The sequence below is a fragment of the Agelaius phoeniceus genome, chromosome 5 (genome assembly GCF_051311805.1).
Source record: "Agelaius phoeniceus isolate bAgePho1 chromosome 5, bAgePho1.hap1, whole genome shotgun sequence".
NCBI lineage: Eukaryota > Metazoa > Chordata > Aves > Passeriformes > Icteridae > Agelaius > Agelaius phoeniceus.
In genome coordinates, this window is record NC_135269.1 from 43,000,382 (window position 1) to 43,016,698 (window position 16,317).

At 39.2% G+C, this 16,317-nt stretch overlaps 1 long non-coding RNA gene across 1 annotated transcript; it reads right to left on the reverse strand.

Moving 5' to 3' along the window:
• Positions 1-12,049: 12,049 nt before the first annotated feature.
• On the reverse strand, positions 12,050-12,558 carry LOC143694053 (uncharacterized). The gene is made up of 3 exons (XR_013182228.1): positions 12,292-12,558; positions 12,188-12,243; positions 12,050-12,135 (listed from the first exon to the last, which is right to left on the reverse strand). It is a non-coding gene; the product is annotated as an uncharacterized LOC143694053 (long non-coding RNA).
• Positions 12,559-16,317: the final 3,759 nt, after the last annotated feature.

The following is a 16,317-nucleotide window of genomic DNA, read 5'->3' on the forward strand; positions in this document are numbered from 1 at the left end:
CAGCTTTGGCTTTTTCAGATGGATCCAAAGATTGTCTCAATAGCCAAGTAGTCAGACCACTTCTTCAGTGTTTACAGATTGAATGTCTGCACTTGAGGACCTGGAAACTACACCTCACATCTCTGAAGAGAGATGGGTTTACACAAAGAGAAATGGGTGCACTCAGTGTCTTCCAGAACAAGACCTAGTCTGTGCTAGATAGTGTCCTCTTCACCAACACAGCAATGCTCCCCTCCTGGCCTGGTGGGGAGTGCAGGTAGGACACAGCACCTGCACTCCCTTCTTTGATGCAGGGAGCTTTTGAATAGTTACAAAGAAAATAAATTAACTGGAAGACTCCAACCTGACTTCAGACAAAGGGCCATGGAGGATGGAGTGCCCTTCAGAGTGTGAGAGCCATGCAGTCCCTGTGCCTCAGCTCTGCCCCAGGCTGAACACCCTGGCTGTAGGATGCAAGGGGAGGCAGCAGCTGCTGAAGCTTTTCTCCAGATATCTCCAGACAGCATGTTGCTAAACACAAAACATGTTTTCCCTTTACAGTCTCTTCCTCCGGACAGAAATCCTGAAGAAGCTCAAACATGGTTGGAGCCAAATCTCTCCCCTTTGTCCCCCCAGTTAGGCTGCCAAAGAGAGAAAAGTACAAATATTTACTCTGCCTTTGTTTTATGCCCTGCCATCCACTTCTGCCTGAGCAACGTCCACAGAGCAGTATCCAACACCAACAGAACCAGGCTTTGTCATTGTGCCAGCAATGCTCAAAAGCTTTCTGGCTGCCCAGATAAGAATAAGACCTAATGTGATCCTAAATTAGCAGCAGAAGCACTTATTTCTTTCCCACTGAATGTATCCTCAATGGCTCTATAAACATCCTGCTTTTTACATAAAGTTGAGATATTTGTCTGTCCATAAATTTATGATTTGCATCACCAGAAGAAAGCAGAGTCTGACAGTAGAAGAATGAAGAACAAACAATTGTGTTCAAAGTATCTACAGCTTTGCTGCTTGTCTCTTTTCTTTCACTAAAGAGCTCAAACAGTTAAGGAGAAGAGCTATGTAACAAATCAAGCCATGACACTTGCAAAAGAAATCTCAGATTTTTCAGAAGTTTAAAGAGTAAAAACAAATAATATTGTGCAAGATAAGAGAAAAAAATAGACAAAGTTCTCAGATTTTCACATGCTTAAGAACATAAAATATTGCAGAATACATCTAAGATCCAATAGCAAAACAACAAAAAACAACACAGCTAAAAAGCTCTGAAAAGACATTATCATACAAAGCAAATAGACCATATTTTGCACTGATTCACAACTAAAATATCAGTTTGCTTAACATTAGAATTTCAGTTTCTCTGAAATCATAAAGGTTTTTTCACTACATTCAAATACATTTTAAAATGCTGAGGTTTATAAAATTAGATAAAATCACATACCTTTTTGCAGCATCCTATTTTTGCAAAGATATTTTAAAAGGGTTTTCTTAAAACGGTCTTTAAGATTTGGCTCTTCTATCTTCTATAGAAATAAAGGGTAGCTCAGAGACAGCAATGAGGCTAACAAATCTTGGCAGGTCAGCTGACTTGAAGAGAAAAAGGCTTATCTATGCCAGAACATTTTTTCACTTTTCAAATTTTTTTCCTATCCCAAACTGGAATGCAGTGGTGGAATCCACCAAAATTGTATGACCAAACCCTTCACGTCAAAAATGTGCTTTGGATTCATCAAATTGCTTTCACTAAAAAATCAAATTTTTAAATTTTTGACCAGATTTCATTTTATAATAAAAGGTTCCTTCTAACATTAAACCCTTGGAATGTAAGTAATCTCTAAGGAGAATTTTTTTCTTTTTTGCCTTTTTCTCAAACCTGTTTTCAAAATATGGTATTTCGTTACAATGATGTTATTCTGCCACTAAATTTCGCCTGAGACAAGGCTTTGGAATACACAAGGGACCCATTCTCCTGGAATCTATGTTATTACACCAGGGTGAATGTCATCCTTTTTGATCCTTTCCATCTTATCTGTTAACACAGAGAATTTCTCTTGTTATATCATTTCTCACCATGCATCAGAAGTGCACTGATAAGTAATCTGAATAATTTCATCACACCGGAAGTGTGAACAAAGCACAACAAGGAAGTTCTCTGGGGACACTTTATAAATTTGTTAAAAGCATAATGAGAAATTATGTATTTTTTTAAAAAAGATATTAAAATAAATACAATGAGAATATTATCTTTATCCATTAAACTGTGAGCATGCTGGGTCAATAATGTACTGAATAATAGTATAAGGCTCTCAATGGGAAAAATAATGCAACTTAAAAGGCTTTTCTAGTCTGGAGGATACATTACTATTTTATGGTAATTCTTATAAACACAGGGAGCTGGTGAATATATCTTCCCAAGAGAAGCATATTCATGGACCTTGTCATCAAGCCTTTTTCTGCACAGTACAAATCAGTAAATCTTGAAAAGGGTAAACCATAAGGATGAAATGTGTAATTTGGAGATGCATGTATACATCCCTCCTGTAAAACCTGCTCTGAGATTTCAGGACTTACACCCTGCTCCAAAATAAATTTTATGCGATATGATCTTAACAATCAAAGCATGCACCCTTGGATGCATTTACCCAGCAGCTGACCCTTCAATTAATGGTTTGAGGAAATTTTTATGTTATTTCATTCCAGTTGTTAATGAATACCAATTACAACACAGCAAACTGGATAAAATCAATTTTCAAAAATGAGAAGCTGACTAGCCATGTGGGTTGGGTAATTCACCAATGCCCATGGCTGGAAACCATTTCCACAGGAAAAGGATAGGGATATTCTTCTTCCCTTCACTCTGATGTCTGGAGTAGAGGCTTTCAGTCTGGCTGTCAGAAGAGCTCAGAGGGCTCAAACTGCTCACCTGAGCACAGGCACCAGGAGAACTGGGTGGACACAACCACTTGCACCACCTCTATGTCTAAATGCTTCAGTCAAAAGCGAGAATTTGCTCCAGCCGAGGGTAAATATTCTCACCCAGACTTCTCAGTATTAATGAACTCCCTGAGCTCATCTCCAATATGACAAAACTCAAGATCAGAACTTTTTGCAGCACCTGACTTTCAGGCCTCTGTCTTTCATACAATGTCCACGGCCCTCCTGTCCTCCAAAGCCCAAGTCAATGTCTCAGAGAGAATACACAAAGCACCGAGCTCTAGAGGGAGCTGACTGCCTAACCAACAGAGAAATTCCCCTGAAAAAGAAGGGACAGGAGATCTTAGGCATCTCTGGGAATTCATAACCCAAATCCTGTTCTGGAGGTTGGCACTTCCTACCTGCATATGACAAAGTGACTGATATAACTAGTTGGGCCTTCTAAAGTCTACACAAAAAGGGATCTAAGTTTGAAGTGGAATCTGTGTAGGAAACACCATGGTCAGGAAGGCAGATTCCCCACACTGAGGCTCATCTCCTTATACTGTCAGTGGGCTATCCCAGAGGCTTTAGACACTTTATAAGAGCATGTCTCCATTATCTGATATCTAATATTATCTAATGTCCACTAATATAAGCCCCAAAACAAACTACCTCTGGTAGTTACAGGGGAAAATTATTAGACATCTGTTTCACAGGAAACCCAACATTAGACTTTTCCTAGAAAAGTCTCTGGACTTTTCTGACCACGTATTTCATTAAAGGAAACTGGATTTTGCCTCTCAGCTCATCCACAGTCTGCTGATGCTGCCCCTTCCTGTGAAAATGGCCTTGGCCAGATCAGAGTATCAAAACTGGATCTCCTCCCTGGAGACAAGCTTAGTGTACATATTTAGGAGGCAGATGTCCCTCCCACTGCTGAAAGACTGAAACAACTGCTCTGCACTGGGCATGGAGCTTGATCCACTACACAATCCTGAGAAAGCTTTAAGCTACCAGCAGAGGGAGGGCAAAAAAGGCATGATGATAATTTCTTTATGAATCCCAAACATGTTTTCTCAAAGGACAGAAACTGTGCTTTTTTTACTGTAGCACTATTAAGTATGCACTGAAGAAGGGTCTGGGGAACAGCAGTGCTCAGAAACTAAGAAAATTCACAGTGCAAACTGTATTAAGTGGCACAGATGGAGGTCTGAAGGGTGGCAGCTAACTCTCCCTTTCCAGGCCACATCTATATTCCTGTTGTGTTTCAGTCCAGTCTTCTCTTACAAATAATAATTTTTTCTTTCTGTGACTGTTATTTTTTTTAGTTGAATTTGGGGTTTTCCATGCAATTTCAAAATGGAGGAAAAGTCCTTTTAATAGTACTTGATGGTTCTCACAAAACCATGCCGGGGGAGATAGTACACAATCTCTCCATCATTAGCATAGATACCTCTGGCACCCTCTACAAAGTTTAAATTTTCAAGTCTGTTACACTTATTATGCTTCAAAAACATTCCTGATACTGAAAAAAATTAAATTGTGCTGAGGAATAAGAGAGTGTTTTCTCCTCTAGAGAGCCAAGAATGACAAAGACACAGAGAAAATATTTTTGACATATAAGGATATGTTTCAGACATCCTTCCATAGTTGTAAGCATTATCATAAGCAGCTGAAATATTTTCTTAGATGTCCATGTTTATGAGCCTTTAATAACAACATTGTAGGAAGAGATTTCTCAATTTCTGACTTCTGAATTCATAATTTAGAACAGAAGATAGAAAAGACTGTGTGAATCTCTGAATGTAATACCCTTTGCGTATATGGTACAAGCATATAATCCCAATCTCAACAGTTAAATGAATTTGTAATCTTTAATTTAATTAACCAATTAGTAATTAAGATTCAGACTTATTTCTCTTATTGATCCTCAGATTTATGAAGTCATCATATAATTCACATCTACTTTTCTGAGAGGTTTATGAAGCAGGTTTCTAATTGCCTAAAAGGCCACTAATAACATATACTGTTTAATTGCAAAGAGGAAATATTGATAATCAGTTCAACAAGCCTCTTGCATGCTCCCCATTCAGTTCACAGCAGCCAAGAATGAGATTCATCTCTAATCTAATTCATCAGTAGAGCAAACATCTGAAACTTCTATCTTCTTTAGAAAAAGTAAAGAAACAAATGCAAGTTCAGGACAGGGCAATTATAACTGTGGTCATCCATTTGAAACAAAGAATGTTCATTTAGACCACACCTAACTGTAAGACTCAGATTTTAACTCTCCATCAATTAAATATGAATAAAAAATTTAATAGGACTTGTCATTAAGCATGTACAATAAAGAATAAAACAATAAAAACTACTTAAATCTACAAAGATCCCTGTAGGGAGATTATTCTGAAAAAGGTAAGATGACTTTAAACAATAGATACATATGAAATAGTATCTATAATCACTGTGCTTATCTAGGTCTTATGTCCCTTGTTTAGGAGCATTTTTCATTCCTTTGCTCAGTGATGACTCAGTCTGATCAACAACTACAAACAATTGTCTCAAGTAAGCGTCAACAGGAGAATAGTGAAGATGTCATTGCACTAAAGAAAGAGGAATGTGTTCTGCTAAAACTGCTAAAGCTGTAAAAAGTCCTCTTGTTTAAATTGAGCCACTGGATCCCCTGCACCATGTCTTCCTGTTAAAATGGAACAAGAACTGGATGGAGGCTTCCATCACTTATTTAGTAGCAGAATCATCCAGACTGAAAAAGCCCAATCTGCCAGCTTCCAAGTCCTACATAGGACCACATCATCATAAAATCTCAAATGGCAATGGGAAATTGCTTGTGAATTCTGTGTATAGTTTGCAGAACTTCTGAGGGTAGTTCAAAAACTATTCAATTCTCAGGTTTCTCTGTGGCATGGGGAAGCCTGTGCTGTGCAGTGAGCTTCCCAAGACACTTTAATTTACATACTGAAGTTGCATGGCTACATCTGCAAGTATTTACATTTCCAGTGTAGTTAAAAAACAAAAAAAATAGCTTAAAGGAGCTATCATCTAATTTTCGTTACTGGCAAACCATACAAGAATACAAGAATATTAAATGAACAATCAAACTGAATAGTCTTTGCAAAGGAAGGTAATATTACAAAGTAGAAGAGGAGAGTATCTCAAAAGAAAAAGAACCAAAACAGACAAGCAAAAACAAAACAAAAAGCCTAACCTAACAAAAAAACCCCAACCAATAAACCAAAAAAAAAAAAAAAAAACCATAAAGAAAGAGAAACTATATACAGAGAGCAGAAGAAAAGTTTTCGTAATACAGCGAGCTTTGCACTGACCATCCCCACAAGTGTGGCCAACTAAAACTAGTCCTGAATGAAAGACCATTTGGTATTTTCTTCAGGACATTAGAAGGAACAAATATAACTAAAACTTCCTTGTATTTGTGTTGTTTTCTGAGACTTTTGATTTACCCATGTATTCTCCTTACTTGGAATCACAGGGGAAAAAGAAAGGTAGAGGGCCTGCCTCAGGCCTGCACTGGAGCAGGTGACATGACCCAGAGGACACTGGTTTGGAACCAGAAACAAAGGGAGACACAGCAGTGGCTGCCCAGGGATGAGGGTGTCAAGGTTTGCCAGTGACAGTCACTCCTCAGGTGTAGGGTAACTTTTCTTGCCTGAGGAAGCAATGTCATGTTGGTGATTTGGCACCCCAGCGCTAGAGTGATTTACAGATGTTCAGGTCTTTTCCTGCAAGAAGCTGGCTTGTTAGAGTTGCTCACAATAGATCATCAAGAAAACCTCTAGCCAGGGGAAATCCTCAATTTCTGAAGCAGAGATTTTTGTCTTTCTTTTTTTCTGCCAGTCTCACTTGTAACAAACAAGTAGGAAGAGTGGAAGGAGGAGTATCTCAGAGAGAAATGCACAGGCAGCACTGTCAGTGGGATGCTTTTGCACAGAGCCCCAATAGCTATTAAATATTTCCAGTAAATTTCCTCTCTAGATGATTAATCATTTTCTGTCAGGTTCAGTACTGAAGAGAGTGACTTGAAGACAGACATAAAATAAAAAAATTCTATATGGCAAAAGATACAAGTCCTTAAAAAATTAGGCCAGGAACAAACCCTTTCTTACTTTGTGCATTTTTGTCTGTTTAATTGCCCAAGCAATATTCAAAATATAGAATACAGCAAGGGAAAAAAAAAAGAGTGTGGAATTGGAAATGGAACAAAATTATAAAAACATGACTTTATGTAATATAAATATTTTATAGCAAAATTGTTGGTAGCCATCTGGGATTTATACACACAAACTCACTGTTTATTCACATTTCATCCTCACTTAGATTTATATGACCAAAGATATTTTTACTGTAGTCAAGATTTGCTTATTAGTCCAATATCAAAAATGTTTTGTGTTTGCTCAAGGGACTACTAAGACTTGTTAATCACAGACTTTAGAATAAATTCTGCATTGGCCTTTCCATGGCTGTGTAAGGATATGACAACAGGCATTGCACACACTTGCACTGAAGTCAGAAACCTCCCTGGTTTGTATTAAAATGGTTATTTGCATTAAGAAATTTCCTTATTAATGATGGGCTCATCTTTGTCTCCCCTCATGTTTCATCTAATGTTATTGATACGCTGCCACAGAAGCAAAAAAAGCAGCTTACAAACCTATCCCTAAACATTGTTAGCACTGGACTGACAGACATTTTTCCTAAACTCTTGAGGGCTACTGAGCTATTCTGATCCTGCCTGCATCACTTGCTAGCAATTGCTATTAGTTCTGTTAGTGACTAATTACTTCATGGCCACCAAAAAAAAAAAAAAAAATAGCACATATTTTTGTTTTATATATAAAACTGTCCCAAAGTTTAGAGTGGCAAAATAATTGATGAAATAGGATGTGAGCTCTGCACCAAAGGAAGCAAATGTTTCTAGTTAAAGAGAGGCACCACAGCTCTGTCTCTGCTGCCTGCACACGCCATTGCACAAAGGAGGAACCTCAGAAGAAATGTTGAGCAGCAGAGGGCTCCAGACAGGATAAACATACACTAAGGTCCAATAAAATCATTATGATAGCCCACCTGATCCTTGAAACAACAGACCATATAATGAAAAAACCCCTAAACTGCTCCTAGTTTGAGGTGTTTTGGACAAGCAACTGAGTTAAGCCAGAGTTTGAAACAATTGTCCTCCTCTGAGGTGTTCCAGTACAAGGATTCTGTACTTCTTTGTCTCTACCAGCAAAGCAGGTGGGGGACATAGCTTATTAGTTATCAGACCACTCTGAGCAAGAATTTAATAATCCACTTGTCTGCGAGGAGAGTTTAAAATTAAAAATACTTTTGCTTCTGCCAGTTTCAGTTTTTCCCTTACTACGTATTGGTATGGAAACTGCCATAAATGAGAAAAAATTGTTCATGGAGCAACAAAAAAATGGAGTTGCAGAACTTTGTTGAAAAGGCTGGGGAACTCAACTGGGAAGGCTCAGGAAAAAGTGAAAGGTCTTGGACAAGGATTATATTGCGAGATTGGGCAAAGGACCTGAATTAAATGGGAGGGTCCTGGGCACATGGTTGAGGTCAGGTATGTCCAGGGCGTCTGGAACTGAAGACACTGAGGAGGAAGGACAGAGGGAGACAGAGGCACCTTCTCTCTGCACTGTCCATCTGCAACTTGTGCTTGGAAGAGATGAAGCATGCTGAGCATTTCAGTCATGGTCCCTCCACTCTCCTTCCTCACTTGGTGCCAGGACAATGGCAGCTGTGAGCTGTGGATGTGTTTGATGTATTAGTTTGGCAGACTGAACACAGAACTCAGCCAGGGAGCAGACATCGCCCCCAGAAGAGGAAACTTTAATGAGACGTGTTTGTGGAACAACCATTCAGATTTCTTCAGAGCTCTGAGCTGGAAAGCTACTGTAATTTATCCTTCTCTTCCCAGCACAAGTGCATCTGTCCTTACAAATTCAGACTTGCTTTATTTTAATTTTCTTTGTTTCTGTGTACTTAAGCTTCCTCTCACCTAAGAGAACAGTATATAAAAAAAATTCCAATCCACATAAAACAAAACAAACCCAATTAACATTTTAAGCAAAGCATTATGTGACAAGACATTAACCTGAAAATGAAAGGTGGGCAAATGCCTTTCCTTTAAAAATTGCAGTGTCAATGCTTTCAGCTGGACGACCTCTGCCATTGGATAAGTAGATTCAGATTACCAAAGAAGCACATGCAAAAACATTTTCTCTGTGCTCTTGTACAATGTTTAGTTCTGAAATAGGTTTGCAAACTGCCTTGTCAAATTCACAACATATACAAAAGAAAGAGTCACATGGTAATTACTGCCCTTGAACATGAACCTGCCTGAATTTAATGACTCAGTCCCACACAGATCTTTAGCTATCTTTATTTTTTGAAGGTGTTTGGATAAAGATGCTGTTGCTATCATTCTGCTGCTGATTATTGTTATCACAAATAATGTCAGGCATGAACAGAGGCTCTTAAGCTCCTTAAATGTGAAACTAGGTTTAGCAGTCTGACTGTGTTTCCTGCTTGAGATGGAGTACCAATGATCCCCATCTTCTACAACTAAAGTAAGTTTCTTGCAGAGAGAAGAGGGTGTAGGCAGGCAGTGCCACTGCTGCTCCTCCATGGAAGCTGCTGTGCTCCTGCAAGGGCTGTAAGCCCTTGACTGAAATAATTATTTTGCTTCCACTTCATTCTCACCAGCTGCTTAGCTTGAGTCTTTGCCTCTCTGCCTCTGATTGCTTTTTTCTGCTTTTCCTCCAGTAGTTCTCTGTATTAAAAAAAAAACCAAAAAACCTTATTTCTTCCAATTAAGAGCCTAAGTAAAATTCTAGCATGAAAAAATAAGCAATTTTTTTAAAGAAAGGAAAAAAAATTAACAAAACCAGAAGTGTTCTTCTGTTAGAAGAAGGAATACTAAACTCAGCCTAGTTCTTTCACACTCATGACATGAATCATTCTGCTCCCATGCCAGTACTTGAAAATTTCACACTGAGATAAAATATGAAATAAATATGCAATACAGTATAAGGAATCAACAAATAGTAAAAAAAGGAATTTAATTTTCAACATGCATGCAATAGGGTCTCCAATAATTAAAAAGCCCTAAAAATATTTTTGAAAAGCATTACAAGTATTTCAAGATAATGCTAATATATATAGAACCAACCCACAGAATGAGCCATTTATAGCATTGGTGAGTAAGTAATGGAATGTATAATGAAATAATTATTTCATTAAAAATTATCTAGTTAAAAAATATCTTCACTTACAAATTACATACTTTGGGATTTGGAGGAAACTCACAAATTGCTCACTCACTGTGAAAGAGCTACATGTTTCAGAGTCAGCCAAGAGGAGAAGATGACCTATCTCATGGAGTCAGGCAGTAGAAGATAACTAAAGTGGGGAAGAAGGCAATGTACTAAACCAACCCCAAACAGCAAAATCATCTGCATTTATAGTACTATCTAGACTCCTTTAGATCCAGTAAGAAGGCACTGCAATAATATTCTTCATGAGACTCCACTCAAATGGCATGCAGAGATGTCTTTGTCAGACTAGACAGGATCCTTCTCCCCTGACTCTGACTGTCTGGCAGTGCTTATGACCATTTCCATGTGTTATATGGGTTCTTCTGTGTCTGAGACACATCCTGAGGATATTGAATCCCATCCAAAAAGACTTCAGGAGGAGGTTCTTGCTTTCTATGCTGTATCATTCCTCCACATATCAAACTCTCAGAGAGCTGAGAGAAGTCTGGACATGGAATGTGTCATGACAAGGTTCAACTGCCCTGTCCACAACACACATTTTTTCACTCATAATTTTTCACCATGATATATCTCTATTTGGATCAAAATAAGGGAAGTATAATGAATATTTTTAGCTACAGATAGCCTCTTCTCTATCTAAAAAATATCTATTTTGTATAAAATTCTGAAGAGTTTTTGACAAGTGAAAACATATTAGCTGCATATTTACTGTGAAAAACATTTACTGTGAAAAACAGTGTTCTGCAACCAATAACTGATACATTATGAGTGCATAATTTTTAAAAAAAGAGTTATTTTCATACATATTTATTTGCTGACTTTGATGGATGAATAGAAATAGGAATTCGATGGATGCATTCCTGCCCCAGATTTTTTGAACCATATGTGATACTTAGAACATCCTTTAAAAACTCACTTGTATCTGTATAGACAGTCCAACATAGTTTCTACAAGCAAATAAATAAATTTGAAGAATAAATAAATAAATGTTGAAGAATGAGGCTGATTGGAGAATAAGCCTTTTGTATTCCTAGTATTTCATGTCAATCGGGTTTAATTAGCTCCAGTTAAGGTTCTGTTATGTAAGTTGTAATGTTTGTTCAAGGATCCTCATTACAGAGCTGATAAATGTTGCTCAGCAAAGACCAGACCAAGAAAAGCATGGTTTCAGAGTCAAAGCATGGAAGCAGACAGCAGATTCACATGATTCACCATGACCTCAGAGAGGTTCTCTTCCATCCCATTTGTGGCCTGCTTGACTACCTAAAGCACTTGGATTGTGTTAGTCCAAGCTGGTTCACTAGAGGTGGTTATTAAAAGCAGTGTCAGCTCCCAAACCAGCTGCTAAAAACTATGGTATGATGTCTTGGTCCCTCTGCAAGCCTCTCAGGAGCCCTGGGCCAGTCTCGAGTCGGCAGACACTGGGGGGCAGCCCCAACATGGCCGACAGCGGGGAGACACTGTCTGTGTGTGCCCCAAGGGTACTGAGGGCACCTGGGCTGACAGCAGTGAGACACTGTCTGTGTGTGCCCCGAGGGTACTGAGGGCACCTGGGCTGAGGGGAGACACTGTCTGTGTGTGCCCCGAGGGTACTGAGGGCACCTGGGCTGAGGGGAGACACTGTCTGTGTGTGCCCCGAGGGTACTGAGGGCACCTGGGCTGAGGGGAGACACTGTCTGTGTGTGCCCCGAGGGTGCTGAGGGCACCTGGGCTGGCAGGGAGACACTCTCTGTGTGTGCCCCGAGGGTGCTGAGGGCACCTGGGCTGACAGGGAGACACTCTCTGTGCCCCGAGGGTACTGAGGGCACCTGGGCTGGGGGGAGACACTCTCTGTGTGTGCCCCGAGGGTGCTGAGGGCACCTGGGCTGACAGGGAGACACTCTCTGTGCCCCGAGGGTACTGAGGGCACCTGGGCTGGGGGGAGACACTCTCTGTGTGTGCCCCGAGGGTGCTGAGGGCACCTGGGCTGGCAGCAGGGAGACACTGTCTGTGTGTGCCCCGAGGGTGCTGAGGGCACCTGGGCTGGGGGCAGACACTCTCTGTGCCCCGAGGGTACTGAGGGCACCTGGGCTGGGCGCCTTTGCAGCACAAGAGACACCAGAGACATCGGTAGAAGAGAAAGGGCCGACTCTTAGCAGGGGTTAATCCAAGGTTTTATTAGGATCCCAAGGGAGCTCCTGCACCTCAGGGGCCTCCTGCCGAGAGCCCCGGGAGATGTGCCAAGGTCACATTTAAAGGGAGGTGGAAACCAAAAGTAGATAACATTTTACCAACCAATAAGTGACCCTAAGGGATGGGTACTGGGGGACAGACATTTAGGACAGCGTATGGGGCAAGGCTTGGGGGGCTGACCCCTGGCCTCTGGCTGATCACTCGATAACCTGGACCGATGCTTCTGGATGGAGGGGAGGGAGTGATTGACAGAGAGCCAGGGTGGGGGTTTGGGGATGATCTCATCCTGGGAGAGGGATAACACAGGTAAAGGGAAGGGGGTACAGTTTGGGATAAACCATTTGGGAAAAATATGGGGATACAAAACAAAACTACTTCAAAGTATTACAAAATATAAAAACACACTACAGCAGTATGAAGCTCAGCTCTTGCTCTGTCTCCCTACAGCTATGTCCCAGTCTTTAATCAGGAGCAGTGCCTTCATTTTCTCCCCATGCTCCCATAACCAGGGCTCAGCTGTGGCCTTGCTCCACACCTCAGTACCAGCCTCTTGCATCCATTGCAAGAGAACGAAGGAGGCCCCTAGGTACAAGTATTCTTAGAATTTACAAGGGTTAAAATATTATTATGGCAACTTCTCCAGTCCATATGTGCAATTGACACCTTTATATACATTTCTAAGCACAGCAACTAAAACACATTTAAATTAGACAACACAATTTAAATTAGACAACAGACCTTAAATTAAAAATTGATTAAACATTAGACTATTGCAGTTCAATTATAGGAACAGAGAAATATTTCATTGTGTTTATGAGTAACTGTAAAACTTCTAAAACTGATATTGAGCTTGAAAGATAATTCGATTAGGTTTTTGATCTCAGTAGAATTAAATTCCATGTGACATATTAAATAGGCTAGGTAGAATTCCTGTAAGCATAAAATTAATGTTGTGAATATATTTGGATTTGATCAGCTGAAATGCAATATTATCTCAAATATAAACTATGTTTACTAGGCAGCATATTTATGATGCTGAGTTACTGAATCTGGCACAGCAGTTCTAATCAAATCTGGTACTGATAATATAATACATAAGAAACAGACGAATGAATCAGAATTACTTCACATCAGAAGCACACAAATTACTTCTAGATGAATGGACTGAGATTAGTTCTATGCCAACCCCCCAGATATCTTTTTTTTCTGGCACTCCTTTACCTGCCATGTGGAGAGAAGAGTATCCACCAAATAATGATATCACAGGCACCTGCTTACATGACGGGTCTGCACTATGTTTGGGCTCTACATATATTCTAACACAAAACTGCATAGATGTCCAGAAAGCCATGGGCAACATTTTGCTATGGTGGGTGTGTGGAATTGCAAAAGAAGGCCAGAGTGCCTTTGTGTGTTGCTGTAAATATCTGTATGATGTCACTTGAGAAAAGATTTGAGGCTCACCACTCATTAAATTATAGCACTGATAATAATAATTTGTTAAATCCACACTGTGCTTGCACATAGTTCTAAAGATCAATATTAAGTCTGAAGAGAATATCCCACTTAGTTATGGGGCATTTCAACTCTAGACACAGATTGTGATACACAAGGAACTAATTTAGACCTGCCCTGTCATCTGTACTTGCTAAATACTCCTCTGAGCACAGCTGTGCTACCAGCTGTTTAAAAAAATAGAGCAATCCCAAAGTTTGTGTGCAGACATGGTTTGTCAGAAAAAAACAGGAAAACACCAAAAAATCCTCTAAAGTTGTGTTTTCCTGAAAACACATCTAAGTTCTGAATAAGTCTGCATATGCAGAAAATCTCCAGAACATAAAACATAGAAAATGAGCAAAGAAAGTAGGGCCAGTGTTTAAAGTGGTAAACCTCCCAAGGTAAAAGGATTTTTCTCTTAGACAATGCTCCCAATTTCTTTGCAAAAAGAAATTCTGCTGAGTGACATGTGGTCAGACCAGAAAGTCTTCCATGTAAAGAGACTCTAGATCCAGAATCTCATTTTTGGAACACACAACATTTTATTTATCTTCAGCCAAAAAGAGGAAATCTTAGTCAAAGCCATCAGATACCATGGCAATCCAAATGAATACTGTCAGGCTTTTGTAACATGAAATTTTCATACAGAAGAATGTCAAAATTTTTAGATAGGTAATTTACTCATCAGAGATAAAGATTCTAATCAATTAAAGTATGTGGAGGTTCATGTTGAATACTGAACATGATTTTAATAAAAGAAAAAATACACTGTGATCAAAAACCACGCTCCCTCTTTTTTAAAACTTTCAAAACTTTCTTTCATATTATTGGGTTTTTATAAAGGCTATGCTTAAACCCATTTTGTTCAAAGTAAAGAAACTCTTTTACTTACTCTTTTATTTAAGCCAGTTTTATTTAAGACAAATTTTTAAAAAATTGGTTCTTCCAGGAAAAAATAAAAATATTTTAGCTATTCACTTTGCTTTGAAGAATAGAATACCATTTTGAAGCAGGAACAATTTGGAAAACACTGGAGTGAAGACAAAGAGGTACTCTTTGCAAGAGAGAAATCAGCCCCAGGCAAATCAGCAAGGGAACTTCAACAAGATGGGGAAGAAATGCATGGCACTGAAATTTCTTCTGGATAGCCTCTGCCTGTGAGGCTCCTACAAAGGCCCAGCTGTTTGTAAAAACTGTTTTGCTTGGCAGAACTATAAAATACGTACTGTGCTCTCCAAGGATGGGGTTGATCCCAGCTGAATCCTAAAACTGCTTTTTGCAGAGGCTAGCACTATCAGTAGCAAATGAGAAACCACCTGCTTTGGGTTGTTCTTTGGGTTGTTTTTTTTTTTTTTTCAATTAAACAATGCGGGGTGTTGGTTTGGTTTGGTTTGGTTTTGTATTGGGTTTTGTTTGGGGGTTTTTTGAGAGTTTTTTCTTTGGTTTTGTTTTTTGGTTTTTTTTGTTTAATGAGCATGAAGTTCTTAATATATTACCAACAGCAGGTTTGGATTTAAATTCCCCCAATCTCCACCAAGTTACCACTTGCCTTACATAATGTTTTTCAGAGCTGGAGTGGCCACAGAGAATCACAGAATCACAGAATCCTGTGATCAACAGGGAGGCAGGGGGTGAAGCTGTGTTACTCTTCTCCCACTACACAACTATTCCCATCCCTGCAGACAAAATAGGGTAGTTGGTCTTGGTTTTGATCAATAAATTTCTCTTTTATTTTCTCATGCACTTGATCAGCACATTTTTCATTCAAAAGCAATTACAAAGTGTCAATGGACTTTTCCATAAAGAAACTCAGAAGCTGGCTCTATAATCCATTCAAATGAACTTCAGACTGGCAATGATTTCAATTAGACCATTTTACAGATAAAATCAGGAAGAGCTCTTGCTTGATTAAGACCAGCTGTCCCCAAGCCAGGCCACAGAATTTCATTTTTATTCCTGTATTGGCCCCACACTTTTCCATTAATGACACATCTGAAGAGCAGCCCAGTTTGTAACATTTTTCATTGGCTTTTATTTTAAAGGAAAAGCAGTGTGATACCTGTTTTTCTACACACCAAAAAATGCAAAGTCTCGGAGATATTTTTGTGGGTTGGAGTCTATAAATGCAAAGCTGGTCTCTATGAAACCAACATTTTTCTCTAAGAGATCAGTCTTAGCAGAAAATCAGTAGGTGAAAAAGTGAAGGAGAAAACATACTAAGGACAATAAAAACATTTTTTGATTTTGAAAAATTATGTTCAATTCCGTATTTGTATTTTATATTTTATTTTTTACTGTATTTTTTTCCCAAATAGTGGTAGGAGGTTACGCCCTATACATTACACACAGTATTTTACAAGGAGTAGCCAGTTAATGCATAGGTTTCTAGGACTGCTATGCCTTTGGCTGACAACATGTTCTG